The sequence below is a fragment of the Leptosomus discolor genome, chromosome Z, assembly GCF_034619465.1.
Source record: "Leptosomus discolor isolate bLepDis1 chromosome Z, bLepDis1.hap2, whole genome shotgun sequence".
Taxonomy (NCBI): Eukaryota; Metazoa; Chordata; class Aves; order Leptosomiformes; family Leptosomidae; genus Leptosomus; species Leptosomus discolor.
This window is the reverse complement of record NC_141419.1, coordinates 81,913,157-81,928,649: the sequence shown is the minus strand read 5'-3', so window position 1 is coordinate 81,928,649 and position 15,493 is coordinate 81,913,157.

Below are 15,493 nucleotides of genomic sequence, written 5' to 3'. Positions count from 1 at the left end.
CCTCCTGCACGCTGTTTTTGTCACCTTATTAGTACCAATACATTTTTTTCCCTCAGATTTCTTTCTAAATGAGGCAGCTTTTACTGGAGTTTCACTCTGCCACTTGATGCAACACATGTAACTCATCACAGAAATGGGCTCAATTCAGACCAGTCACCCATTTCATTGAAGTTAATCTGGCAAAACACAAGTGAAAAAAAGAATACGACCTTCACTCCACAGCTTGTGACAGCTCACTCACTGCTTATTTATTCTGCACTCCTTGCAAAAACACTCCACACATTCAATCACATCTCAAAGAAAGGGGTCAAAAGGCAAGTGTTTTTAAACTGTCTCTGTTAAAGAGTCCCTTCCCATTAAAGCCATGCTGGTTGTGTCAGAGATAAAAGACTGTTTTCTGTGAGGACTGACCGCTCTGACAAATCAACGATAAATTACTAAGAAATAGGCTCTGACACATTCATTGCAGGAAAATGAATCTCCAGGCACCTTCAATGATCTGCAGTGAACGCTGTATAATTCTGCTGAAGGCTGTGTGAAAAGTATATAAAATTACTTAAATCTTTCAGTGCCAATTTCAAGAGCAATGTTACAGCTTCTGGCCTGATCCCATCCAGGCCGAAGAGGAAGAAGTTTAAGGCAGTGGCATGGGACACTTGTAGGGAAGAAAATAAATTATATAAATTTTCCACACTAACGTAAGGAAAAACTTTTTCACTGTGAGGGTGACAGAGCACTGGAACAGGCTGCCCAGAGAGGCTGTGGAGTCTCCTTCTCTGGAGACATTCAAAACCCACCTGGATATGTTGTGATCTACTGTGTGATCTACTCTAGGCAGTCCTGCTCTAGCAGGGGGGTTGGACTAGGTGATCTTTCGAGGTCCCTTCCAACCCCTAACATTCTGTAATTCTGTAAATAAATAAATAAATAAATATTATTCTGAGCTTGTAAAGTGCTGACTTGCAGCAATCAATGACGGATGTTGGAGACTTCAAAGTTTGTCAAGCACAGGCAAGAAGCAAATGGAGCAAGTTGGGAAAGCTCGTTTTCCTGCCAGAAAAGGGGAAAATCCAAATTCAGATGTCCATTTACTGAAGTGTTAATTGTTAGGATAAATGCAGAATTTTGCCTTGAGAAGGACCTTTCTCTCCAAAACAAGCAATTTACATCTGGCTTGACTTCAGGCTAAAAGTGTCGTAATCCTTGTCTATCACTAGAAAGCTGATTTGCCTCAGCAAGAAATTGTGGGTGCTTTACACCAACGAATAAAAGACACATTCTTTTTCACATTTACCCCTCTGCACGGCCTTTAATATTACAAGCAGCCAGGGCTTGATGTCCTGCATGCCTTGTGTCTTGTGAGAATCATAGAATGGTTTGACATGGAAGGAACCTTAAACATCATCTAGTTCCAAACCCCCTGCCATGGGCAGGGACACCTTCCTCTAGAAACAGATCTTTCAAAATTCACTCTACCTCGTTTTACATTCACCCAAAGACCAATGTTGTCTTTTGCCCTCTGGCTTCTTCTCCTCTTGTCATCTATACCAATTGCACAACTTGACAGCAACTGTTAGATTAAATGGAGAAGGGCACTTCTGGAGACAAACCCCACAGTTCTATTCCCATTCTCCGTCCATGTGCCTACATTGTGATCCAAAGATGTGACAGCAGCTCGGAGGAGTGTCTATGCTAGCTCAAAACACAGATGACTGAAAACACACAGTCTCCTGTCTGACCTTCACTGCCCAGTGTGCAAAAGGGACAGAGCAAAAGCCTGCAGCAGCTTAGCAGCAGCTGTGAAGGGCTTGCACCTACCCCAGAGCATGGCTTCGATACTTTCTGTGTTGCCTTTTGCAGGCATTTGCACTGGAAACAACTAAGAACACAAGCCGAAAACACACCCTTCTTCCCCTTGAGGCCTTGCTTGCCCTCACTGATCACTGTGAGTTTCCAGTTGTGATGGTCGCAGCTTGGGTGACCACTGTAAAATAAAAGCAAATAGTTCCACTGAGGGGCTCAACAGCAACACTGAATGTGTGGGGTGGCATTCTCCATATGGACCTATGAACAGAGAGATCTGGGTTCAGGTATCTGCTTCATCACAGCTGGTGGGTGAGCCACTGGGGTACAGACCCCCAAAGCCACAGAGGCCCCGCATTGCCAGGGAACACAGCAGGCATTAGATATGCCAAGACCTTCTAGGATCTGGGCCTCAGTCCCATCCTGCCCCCCTCTATCAGACCCCACGGGCAACTGACTGTGCCTGGTGAGTAATGATGTACACCTTCCAGATGTCTTCAAGGCAATACAGAGCGAGGTCTTTAAGACCTCAAGACGCTATGATAACAGGGATTCAAGCACTTGCGAAAGACAAAATAAGAAGTCAATCAGCTCTATTAAAGTGTTTAACAATGCTCAGCATCTCCAGCAGAGCTCTGGAAGAACCAAAACGCTGGAGAATTAAGTTACTTTGTTCTTGTAATTCCAAGTGGTCCTTTGCAGCCAGCAAACTGTATTTCTCTTTTTTGCTATGTATCAAGTAATAGCTGTTCCACGTCCATGCTTCAGCCAAAAAAAAAAAAAAAAAAGGACAACCATATAGGAAAAACAGGTATCTGTTGAACAATATTTAGTTTGATTTCTCAAACAGGTAAGGGTGATTTCAATGCTCCAGAAAATGAGACATTTTTATATTATGACTCTGCAGACATTACTCCCCTAAGTTAGGTCAATCATTTTCCTGCCTAAAAAGTAATAGTCAGAAAAAAAGAGCAAACAAAGGAACAAACCCGACAGTAACTCATTTCTATGGAACAACAAGGGAAATTAACAGCGCATACCTTGGCACTTCGCTGAACCAAGCTGCCTTTCCTTACTGACTCTTCCTTTGGGCACGGCGTCCAAGTATTTCCTTGGAATGCGTTCCTAGTGTGTGCAGGAGCTATTTATAATCTACAGCACTTATTTTTGGATTAAATACATCTAGGTGGCTAGTTGCCATGAGAGCAAAGGGGGTTTCAATGAATTAAAAGAACGCATATGAAATGTTACACATGGGATAAGGCGTTTCGAAGCCGAGCAGCCCGTACAAGCAAACAGGCTGTCAGACGTTGTGTGAGCAGGCATAGCACAGAAACTGGCTGAGTGATGCATCAGCGTGGCCTCACTGCCCTGCTGCGTTCTGCCTGTTTTGGTGAGGGATCCCTCCAGATCCTCTTCCTTGTCTCAGGCCAGTACTAAAGAGCAGCCAAGGAGCAGCTCAAAGCACTCCTCTGTTTATTCAGTACCTGCCCCAATTTTAGACAGCATGTCCATCGGCTGAAGTCAGTTCCATTGCCAGCCAACTGCCTCCTGCAGAGGATAAATATTTGAGGAGTGCCTATTCGACACCTCTTGTCAGCCACTGAAGCGTCTCAACTTCTCTTAGATGTGTGCTTTGTACGAGATGACCCTGGCCTCTAAGCCATTCGTTCCCAGGCTTGCTGCCTTCTCCTCCAAGCCTTTTTCTGCTCTGTCTTTCCATCCACCCACCCATCCCAGACTTCCCACCTCCCTGCCTGGGTTGGCCTCAGTGCCTCCTTGCCCACAGCAGCACTGGTTGGAGCCGGGGTGACAATTGCCCATTGCAGCATCCTGGCCCTTGCATGGTCAGGGCTCCCACCCCAGAGACTGGTGGCATCAGCCACTCCACAGTGGACGTGATTAATATATAACAGCACCTTGTCCCATTACCGATTCTGTCAGAACAGAAGTGAATGCATTTGTTAGCTAATGGTTATATATGCCAGCTATGCTACTTTTGCTGCTCCGTAACGAAGAGTGGGTAATCATTAATAGTTCAACAAACTGGTAAACTAGTGCATATGTGTTTATTCCTAAGTCACTCCTGATTTACTCCCATATTTACCAATCTCAGTAAAATAATTTGGGCATTGATCATGTGTCCTGCAACCCTAGCTTGTGCGGACAAAGCCTGTGGTATATCTAACATCCAGCTGCTGCCAAAGCTCCAGTTAGCCCTTCACAACTGAAATAGAGTGACAAGCATCCCTTTCCTGACAAGAAATCCTTTTACTTCCAAAACATGCACTCTGGTAATTAATTTTTTGTATTTTTATACATATATTTTGTATATATATATATTTTTATATATATTGCTATCTATTCTCCTGGCTATAATCAATGCTCTGGACATTCTGGATTGTCGCAATCCAGAGTTTTCACAAGAAATTTTTCTCTTTCTCCTCTACAGACAGTTACATGAGTAGGTGGCAAGCTGTGGGCTTCACAGCAGCAGTGCTCAGATCTTGTGGTCCCACTTTGGGCCACGTTTGTTTGTAATGGAGAGACTTCTTGAACATTTCCAGTGAGAAATGCCATGTGAGATATGTTACTAACAAGGTGATCAATGCCAGGGCTGGTTTCTGCTGTTAGGGAAATCATTGACAAAGCTCCTACTCAGGCTTCTACCAAAGGATAATTGTGTCGACTTTTAACTGAATGTATGGCGCAGACTGTCAAACCTGTGAGTTAGCAGGGCTCATTGAAAGAGCTCTGAACTACTTTTGAAGGGGTGAATTCATAACACCAGGCACGCTGGAGATAAGCCTGGGGAAAGCACACCAATGTTTGAGGGATGGTATGCTAGCGAGGTCCTTTGGTCTGCCATCTCAGTGGAGGCAGGAGAACCATGCAACAGCAAAGATGCAAGGGTTTTTAATGTGTTAGAAACCACAGAAATATCTGAGAATGGTAATGTAGGAATTAGGGCTTCTTCCCCCCAAAAGGTGGCGGGATCAACAGCCCAACTGAAGTGCATCTGTGTCAATGCACACAGCATGGGCAACAAACAGGAGGAGCTGGAAGCCATTGTGCAGTGGGAAACCTATAACACAGTTGCCATCACAGAAATATGGTGGGATGACTCACCTAACTGGAAAGCTGCATTGGATGGCTATAAACTCTTCAGAAGGGATAGGCAAGGAAGGAGAGGTGGTGGCATATCTCTGTAGGTTAGGGAGTGTTTTGACTGTCTAGAGCTTAATGATGTTGATGATAGTGTTGAGTGTTTATGGGTAAGAATCAGGAGGAAGGACAACAAGGCAGATATAATGGTGGGAGTCTGTTATAGACCACCCAGTCAGGATGAAGAGGCAGGTGAAATGTTCTATAAGCAGCTGGGAGAATCACAATCACTAGCCCTTGTTCTCACGGGGGACTTGAACTTACTAAATGTCTGCTGGAAATATAATACAGCAGAGATGAAACAGACCAGGCAGTTCCTGCGGTGTGTGGCAGACAACTTCCTGACACAGCTGGTGATGGAGCCAGCTAGGGAAGGCATCCCACTGGACCAGTTTTTTGTGAACAGAGAAGGACTTGTGGGTGATGTGACGGCTGGAGGCCATCTTGGGCATAGCATCATGAGATGATAACAGTTTTCAATTCTTGGAGAAGCAAGGAGGGGGTTCAGCAGAACTGCTGCCTTGGACTTCTGGAGAGTAGACTTTGGGGCCTGGTTGGCAGAGTCCCAGGAGGCAGTCCTGATGGGCAGAGTAGTCCAGGAAGGCTGGACAACCTTCAAGAAGGAGATAAAGGCACAGGAGCAGGCCATCCTCATGTCCTGAAAGATGAGCTGGAGGAGAAGAAGACTGGCCTGGCTGAACAGACAACTCTGGCTGGAAGTCAGGAAAAAAAAAGAGAGTTTATGACCTTTGGAAGAAGGGGGAGGCCACTCAGGAGGACTACAAGGATGTCGTGAGGTTATGCAGGGAGAAAATTAGAAGGGCCAAAGCCCAACTAGAACTTAATCTGGCTACTGCTGTAAAAGACAATAAAAAATATTTCTATAAATACATCAGCAACAAAAGGAGGGCTAAGGAGAATCCCCATCTTTTATTGGATGTAGGGGGCATCACAGTGACAAAGGATGAGGAAAGGGCTGAGGTACTTGATGTCTTCTTTGCCTCAGCCTTTAATAGTAAGACCAGCTGTTCTCTGGGTACCTAGCCCCATGAGCTGGAAGACAGGGACGGGGAGCAGAATGAAGCCCCCGTAATTCAAGGGGAAGTGCCTAGCAACCTGCTACATCTCTTAGACACCCACAAGTCTATGGGGACAGAAGGGATCCACCCAAGGGTACTGGGGGAACTGGTGGAAGTGCTCACCAAGCCACTTTCCATCATTTATCAGCAGTCCTGGCTAACTGGCGAGGTCCTAGATCCCAGTTGACTGAAAGTTAGCAAATGTGATGCTCATCTACAAGATGGGCTGGAAGGAGGATCCGGGGAACTACAGACCTGTCAGTCTGACCTTAGTGCCGGAGAAGGTTGTGGAACAGATTGTCTTGAGTAGCATCACACAGCATGTACAGGACAACCAGCTGATCAGGCCCAGTCAGCATGGGTTTATGAAAGGCAGGTCCTGCTTGACCAACCTGGTCTCCTTCTATGACAAGGTGACCCACTTGATGAATTAGGGAAAGGCTGTGGATGTTGCCTACCTAGACTTCAGTAAAGCCTTTGACATTGTTTCCCACAGCATTCTCCTGGAGAAACTGGCTGCTCATGGCTTGGATGGACGTATGTTTTGCTGGGTAAAAAAATGGCGGATGGCTGAGCCCAAAGAGCGGTGGTGAATGCAGTTCAATCCAGCTGGTGGCCAGTCACAAGAGGTATTCCCCAGGGCTCAGTATTTGGGCCAGTTCTGTTAATATCTTTATCAATGATCTGGATGAAGCGATCGAGTGCACCCTCAGTAAGTTTGCAGGTGACACCAACTGTTGATCTGCTTGAGGGTAGGAAGGCGCAGAGCAATCTGGACAGGCTGGATCAATGGGCCAAGGCCAATTGTATGAGATTCAACAGGGCCAGATGCCAAGTCCTGCACTTGGGTCACAACAACCCCATGCAGCGCTACAGGCTTGGGGAGGAGTGGCTGGAAAGCTGTTCGGCAGAAAAGGACCTGGGAGTGTTGGCTGAACATAAGCCAGCAGTGTGCCCAAGTGGCCAAGAAGGCCAACAGCATCCTGGCCTGTATCAGAAGTGGTGTGGCCAGCGGGAGTAGGGAGGAGATCATGCCCCTGTACTCGCACTGGTGAGGCCACACCTCGAATCCTGTGTGCAGTTTTGGGCCACTCACCACAAGAAGGACATTGAGGTGCTGGAGCGTGTCCAGAGAAGGGCAACAAAGCTGGTGAAGGGTCTGGAGGTCCTATGAAGAGCAGCTGAGGGAACTGGGGCTGCTTAGTCTGAAGAAGAGGAGGCTGAGGGGAGACCTTATCGCTCTCTACAACTGCCTGAAAGGAGGTTGTAGCGAGGTGGATGTCAGTCTCTCCTCCTAAGTAATAAGCAATTGGACAAGAGGAAATTACCTCAAGTTTTGCCAGGGGACGTTTAGATCGGATATTAGGAAAAATTTCTTCACAGAGAGGGTTGTCAGTCATTGGGACAAGCTGCCCGGGGAGGTGGTTGAGTCACCATCCCTGGAGGTATTTGGAAGATGCTTAGACATGGCACTTAGGGACATGGTTTAGTGGTGGACTTGGCAATGCTAGGTTAGTGGTTGGACTCAATAATCCTAAAGGTCCTTTCCAACCTAAATGATCCTATGATCCTACGATTTTAAACAGCTAAAAGAGCATGTTGGGACCAGCTACAGCTGCCTATTACTTTAATAAGTGTCCACAACTGGAAAGATCTTTTCCACTGGTTTGTAATTCCCAGGAGAGGACTACATTAGAAGACCTCACAGACCTTCATGCCTTCAGTTGTACTTACCCTGTTTGAGGCTGATACACTCACATTCCTCTCCATTTTCTGGCCAATTGTCCAAATTATCTGCAGCCATTGGGGAAAATGAACACTGAATCTGCATAACATGAATAAGAGCCACACTGATGAAGTCCCACCACAACTACTTGGAGATGGGTAGGATTTCCCACATGTGGACAGCAAAGTCAGGTTGTGAGTCTGAGTGAGCAACGTCACACTAAGGAGAACAGCAAAACACAGACCAAACCAGAAAGCCTTGGCACTGCAGAGCAGAGAAACAAAATGTCCTCTAACACAGTTTAAGCAATGCAGTTTTGAAGGGCAAATTTACACTACCCAAGCGTTTTCCCAGTCAGAGCCTGAACTCATTCATGTCCACACATAGGTTGCAAGCCAGCACTTAGTGGCAGGTTTGGGCTAACTGTTGGACCAAAAGGCAATTAGTTGTGTGGATGTCTCAGAAATACACCCTATCTCATACAAAGCAGCCATCATTAGTGCAGCAAGATAGCCTTAATGCATAAATATCAATAAACTAGACCTGGTTCAGTATCACTTTTCTCCCTCAGTATTTCTGTGTTAAAAGAAAAGCATTAAGGCTGAATAAGGTCAAAATATGACAAAAAGACCCATAAGCAGGAAATGTCCAGCAGCAGTATTATTCATGCAAGAAAGACACTCTCAGGATTTTGTTGCTCTGAAAAATTAAGGCTTTGAACTAAGTCACAAGTGAGCAGGGGAAGGGCAAAGTATGAGATCACAGAATCACAGAATGATAGGGGTTGGAAGGGGTCTCTGGAGATCATTTGGTCTAGCCCCCCCTGCCAGAGCAGGATCACCTAAAGCAGTCTGTGCAGGACTGTTTCCAAGAGGGTTTTGAGTGTCTCCAGATGCAGAGACTCCACAACCTCTCTGGACAGCCTGTTCCAGTGCTCTGCCACCCTCAAAGTAAAGAAGTTCCTCCTCATGATTACAAGGGACCTCCTGTGTTCAAGTTAGCGCCCATTACCTCTTGTCCTGTCACTGGGCACCACTGAAAAAAGACTGTCTCCATCCTCCTGCCACCTATCCTTCAAGTATTTATAAGCATCGATAAGATCCTCCCTCAGTCTTCTCCAGGCTAAAAAGCCCGAAGTCCCTCAGCCTCTCTTCGTAAGAGAGATGTTCTAGCCCCCTAATCATCTTTGTAGCCCTTTGCTGTGCCCTCTCCAGTAATTCCCTGTACTTCTCAAACCAGGGAGCCCAGAACTGGACACAGTACTCCAGATGTGGCCTCACTCACCAGGGCAGAGTAGAGGGGGAGGATAACCTCCCTCTGTGGCCCTGCTGGCCACACTCTTCTTGATATACCCCAAGATGCCATTGGTTTTCTTGGGCACAAGGGCACGTTGCTGGCTCATGGTTAACCTGTTGCCCACCAGGATTCCCAGGTATTTTTCCACAGAGCTGCGCTCCAGCAGGTCAGCCCCTAACCTGTACTGGTACATGGAGTTATTCCTCCCTAGGTGAAGGACCCTACACTTACCCTTATTGAACTTCATAACTGAACTTCCCAGCTCTCCAGCCTGTCCAGGTCTCACCGAATGGCAGCACAGCCTTCTGGCGTGTCAGCTACTCCTCCCAGTTTTGTATCATCAGCAAACTTGCTGAGTGTACAGTCTGTCATTCACAGTCCAGGAGGTTCCTCCAGTGCATCGATGATAATTTCTTGATGCCAATGGTGGATGAGCCAACTAGGAGAGGAGCGCTGCTGGATCTTATACTCACTAACAAGCAGGGTCTGGTTGAAGCAGTGAAGGTTGAGGACAGCCTTGGCTGCAGTGATCATGAGATGGTGGAGTTCAGGATCTTGTGTGGTAGGAACAGAATATCCAGCAAGATCACAACCTTGGACTTCAGCAGGGCCAACTTTGGCATTTTCAAGCAATTGCTAGGGGAAATCCCATGCGGCAGGGTACTAGAAGGTAAAGCGGCCCAAGATAGTTGGTTTATATTCAAGGATCACTTTTCCCAAGCTCAAGATTGGAGCATCCCAGTGGGTAGGAAATCAAGAAGAGGAGGCAGGAGACCCACGTGGTTAAGCAGGGAACTAATGGGAAAACTCAAGTGGAAGAAGAGAGTCTATAGATCATGGAAGGAGGGAGTGGCCACTTGGGAGGAATATAAGACTGTTGTCAGAGGATGTAGGGAGGCAACTAGGAAAGCTAAGGCCTCCTTGGAGTTAAGCCTTGCAAGAGAGGTCAAGGACAGCAGAAAGGGCTTCTTCAAATACATTGCAGACAAAGCTAACACCAGAGGCAATGTAGGCCCAATGTTGAATGAGGCGGGTGCCCCGGTGACAGAGGATACAAAGAAGGCGGAGCTACTGAATGCCTTCTTTGCCTCTGTCTATACTGCTGGAGACTGTCCTCAGGAGCCCCAGACCCCTGTGGCCCCAGAGGAAGTCAGGCTAAAGCAGGACTTTGCCTTGGTTGATGAGGACTGGGTTAGCAGTCAATTAAGCAATCTGGACATCCATAAATCCATTGAACAGGACTGGATCTGATACTGACCCCTGCGGAACACCACTTGTCACAGACCTTCAACTAGACTTTATGCCACTGACCATAACCCTCTGAGGTCTATCTTTCAGCCAATTTCCAATCCCCCCCACTGTCCATTCATCTAACCCACACTTCCTAAGCTTGCTTAGGAGGATGCTGTGGGAGACGATGTCAAAAGTCTTGCTGAAGTCAAGGTAGACAACGTCTACTGCTCTCCCCTCATCTACCCATTCAGTCATGCCCTCGTAGAAGGTTATCAGATTAGACAGACATGACTTCCCCTTGGTGAATCCATGTTGACTACTTCTGGTAACCTTCTTTTCCTCCACGTGTTTTGACGTGACCCCCAGATTGAGCTGCTCTGACACCTTTTCAGGGATGGAGGTGAGGCTGACTGGCTTGTAGTTTCCTAGGTCCTCCTTCTTGCCCTTTTTGAAGACTGGAGTGACATTGGCTTTCCTCCAGTCCTCAGGCATCTCATCTGTTCTCTAGGACCTTTCAAAGATGATGGAGAGTGGCTTAGCAATGACTTCTGCCAGGTCCCTCAGCACTTGCGGGCACATCCCATCAGGACCCATGGACTTGTGGATATCCAGTTTATTTAATTGATCTCTAACTTGATCTTCCTCAACCACAGGAAAGTCTTCCTTCCTCCAGACTTCCTCTGTTACCTCCAAAGTCTGGGACTCCTGAGGGCTGGCCTGAGTTGTAAAGACTGAAGCAAAGAAGGCACTCAGTAACTCCGCCTTCTCTGCATCCTACATCACCGTGATACCTACCCCATTCAACAACAGGCCCACATTTTCTCTATTTTTCCTTTTGCCTCCAATATACTCGAAGAAACCCTTCCTGTTGACCTTTACGTCCTTTGCCAGGTCTAACTCCAAGTGGCCCTTAGCCTTCTTCGCTTCATCCCTGCATACTCCGACTGCATTCTTGTAATCTTCCCAAGCAGTCCGCCCCTTCTTCCACATACTGTAAACTTCCTCCTTCCACCCGAGCTTTTTCAGAAGCTCCCTGCTCAACCAAGCAGGTCTCCTGCTTCCCTTGGCTGATTTCTTGCTCTTAGGCATACACCGATCCTGAACTTGGAGGAAGTGGAACTTCAATATCAACCACGTCTCTTGAGTCCCCCTACCTTCCAGAGCCCTGGCCTGTGGGATTTCAGTAGTATCAGCTGCCTGCTGGAGGCTCTGGCAAGGTGCCAGCTCCTGTGACTGTAGGTCATCACACCAGCAAGACCCTAAACCCCCAGCTGGTCACAGTCAGGTGAAGAAGGCTGAAGGGAGGGGTGAGACAAAAAGGAACAACTTCCAAGCTATAGGTTGAACTACGCAATAATAAAAACTATATGTAATAATCTACACTTGTGGGAAGACTGCTTTACAAGAACACAGCCAGGCTGACATTGCAGCAAAGTTTTCCAGTGTTAATTTGTGAGCGCATTACAAGAACATGTAGCCCAAAAATTTCTCATTCAAAATATTTGGATCTGTGCAAATGTCCAGGATGTGCATATCTGACTAAGCTGCAGAGAGCACAGTCAAAGCAGAGAACAGAGAAGAAGATGCGACAAACCCATGCATGACAAAGTTTCCGCGTGAGGATGAAACACACAGACTCAACTGGGCATAATGGCAGTGGAAAACTGCTCACTGTATTCCAGCATCTGCGAGGACCACAAGGTATGTCAATGGAGGGAAATATATATATGTCTTCAAAGTCTTTTCTGTCACTCGAGCAAAAAAAAAGACTGGAAACAGAGGCAAAAGCAATAAATTAGGACTGAATACAACATCAATGATTTCTTTTTCCTTCACAATTCTATGAAAATGTCGAAGTTAAACAGCTGTGACTTCTTTAGGCACATTGTCCCAGTCCTGCTGGGACTCCATGTATGAAAATCTCTATGGCAATGTCATCCCTGCCTTTGCCACTTCAACCATGGTCTAGGGGTTGCCAATAGGCTGCTAGTGGCATCTGCCCTCATGTGTAGGTGGAGCCCCAAGGGAAGTGAACATCTGCTTAGGCCAATAAAGGATGCTGCTTCACAGCCCCATGGCAAAGAAAGCACCAGATGGGAAACCATCTCCTCCACAGCATCTTCTCTATTCCAAAGCAGTTGCTTGTGGCCAGGAAGCAAAGATGGGAAAGACCTCCTTTCCCCCACAACACAGTCCAAACCAGTGCATCCCAGCAGCCCAGCTTTCCACCCAAGCCCTTTTTCACTCCCCCACCCACCACCATAAACCGCTGCATTCCTCAAGCTGCAGTGGTGGGAAGGGGAGCCCTGCTTTCCGCAGCATTCACAGCCCCTCAGCTTCAAACACCAAAACTGAACCAAAAGCTCTGCCAACTTTCTGACCCAGCCTGGTTTCTGGCTGTTAGATGTAGCTGGCTCTGCTTCAGAAAGGCTCCAATAACAAAATCACAAGGTACTTCCCACAGTGCCCCTGTTATACACAGAGGCATTCCAGATTTTGCAGAAGTTTTCCTCATCTTTTCCTTGCACTCATACATTTTTTATTGACTTGCCTCATTAGCACGCCACTGTGAAGGACCTGCTGCCAGAAACAAAGAGCTAAGAAAAAGTCAACGACTTCATTTCTACACACATTGATCTGCACAGCACTCCAACAGCATTCCCGTACGTAAATGCAATCAGAAGGGAGGCGATAGGAAAGAGAGATGAAGATCTTGTTACAGGGACTCCAGGCACAAGCCACAGTGCACAGGTAGCTCAGATAATGTGGAGAACATGGTCAAGATAAGGTGAGCAAACAGACAGGCTGGACGAAAAAATTTCTTTCTAAAAGGGACACAGAGGTTAAACTGATGTGAGCTTAGCTTCAGCCCAGCTGCCTGAGGAAGGGTGCTCTCCAAGCCAAGAACTACTGAGGTCTATGCTTAAGACACCAACCCAGTGAAGAAGTCACTTTCAATTAATTCATCAGCTCAGAACATCAGTATGGTAACATTTAGCAAGTGCCCATACTGTTACTGACATTTCGGCATGGGTGTGGGCGAGAAGCAAGCACACAGGATGCAGTAAGAGCTAGCAGCTGCGTATCAGTCCAGGAGAGGCTGTTGGCAACAGAGCAGTCTAGGTTGTAAGCAAAAGCTTTGATGACTTTTGCTGAATGGAGATTTCCCTGTGCATTTTTAATGTTGCCTTTCTTCAGAAAGGGCTGCTTTCTGCAGTGACTGTCATACGTTGTGTATTGAGCAAGAAAGTGGGTTTAAGTGAACAGCAGCAGTAAGCCTGACAGCAGAAGAGGTTTTTCCATCACTCCAGAAAAGACAGTTGGGTAGAAAGAGCAAGGCAAAATACACCAAGGGAGCAACAGCATCCCCAGGTAGGGCAGTTGCTAACTCCATTGCATTAAATTAGGATTGTGTTCCAATCAATTAATGCTAAAGCTAGCTACAAATGAGCTGCTAAGCTGTGAAAAGGGGAGATTTTACTAGCTGACATCACATTTTTTCGTGATTAAGACTTCCAAAGTCATTCCTGCTGCCTTATCTCTGCAATGGAAACAGAAAAGCCATTTCTCCCACCTTTCCCTGTCTCTTCCATATTGTCTCCTTGCCAACATTGCTTTTCTTCCTGAAAGCTTATCATCTCACTAATTGCTGTTCCACTATACAAGTAGCTTCAGAAAGACTTTAAAAACTAATTACTGGAAGAGGTACTGAATTTGAACAGCAGCACTGTGCTTGCAGGAGTCAGCTCAGAGGAAGATCAACCTAAGAGCAACTGAAGATCCTGTTTTCAAGTTCAGCTTGGGCCACATGCATTAAACCCTAAGTGATAGCTTCCTTACAAGTTTAAATTACTTCCTTTGACCTCCTGTTGGCAACTGACATTTCATTCAAAATTATCAAAGTTACGTGAGATTTAACAGAACTTTGTTCCTCATGGAATTTCAGTGTTTGAGTGAAAAATTGAATTTCCCAGTTGTCCACGCACCGTCTGATACTGAACTAGAAAGCTCATTTAAGTGTAGGAGGATAAATCACTCTTATAACAACACTATGATCATTGGGTATGCAGGGCCTAAGCCAAAGTGACCTTGGGTGCAAATCAATTAGGACCAGGGGTGATGCTAGGCTAGGATTACCCAGCTGCAAGCTTGAAGGAGCTGGGAAGAAAAATGTATGTGCAATGTGCCAGAAGCCTCTTATCCTAAGGTTCAGCCTAGGGTTCAGGCAAGCAGGCTGGTAGGAAGAAGTTATGCCTGAATAGTCGCAGCTCAGTCTTCACTGAAAACATTGCACACATTGACAAACTCCAGTCTGCGCTTCTTGTTCACTGGTCCTCTTACTGCTGAGAAGAAAAACTTCCCTTTTGAAGCAAACTCCTTTTGCATGCGCCTTCCCTGCACACAGGTCAGAGACTAGTATTCTTTACTATATATAACTTCCTTGTGCATATTTCCAGAGCGACTTTTCTACTGCCAGCAGTTACTTCTTTGAAGACTGCACGGGACTTCATTTCCCCAGAGGAACAAGTCCACGGCACTGATCAATCAGTGGGCTGCAGCTTTAACTAGGGATGCACTCTATTGGACACTGACAGAACGATCTTCATATGCTCATGAGAGTTTTAGTCATTTAATTCAACTCATTTGCACTCCCAGAGGACATCATCACACATACGTAACTTAAGTACAATGTTGTGGGGGTTTTTTAAAAAAAGTATTTGAATAAGTGTATTAACTGTTTATGTCAGAGAATTTGAATGTGAATTTAACTCTTCAAATCTTCAGGGAATTAAGCAATTTAATTGCATGGCTAGAACTTTTACCCAGTTGGGCCACTTCAAACATGGCCATTTCTGTAACCACTGCATTTTTATGCAGTCATAACCTTACCACCCCACCCTCCCTTCAGTTAAGTTTGAGATTGAACTGTAATAGATGAGGTACACACTGTTTTTTAAAAAGCATCTTCAATTTATACATTCTGGATATCAGACATGCACTCAAGACTGCCACCAACAAAAACTGCAGCAGTAAGGAGAAGTTAACATTCCCCACTCCCCCTGGGATCATCGAGGGGACTACAACAGGATTAGGAAAATGTTTGTGACACCGATTGGACAGTTGCACTGTGCCACGCACTTAGTACTATGCAGGGCTGTTGAGTGATGCTCCAAGGGTTGGTTTAACAAAT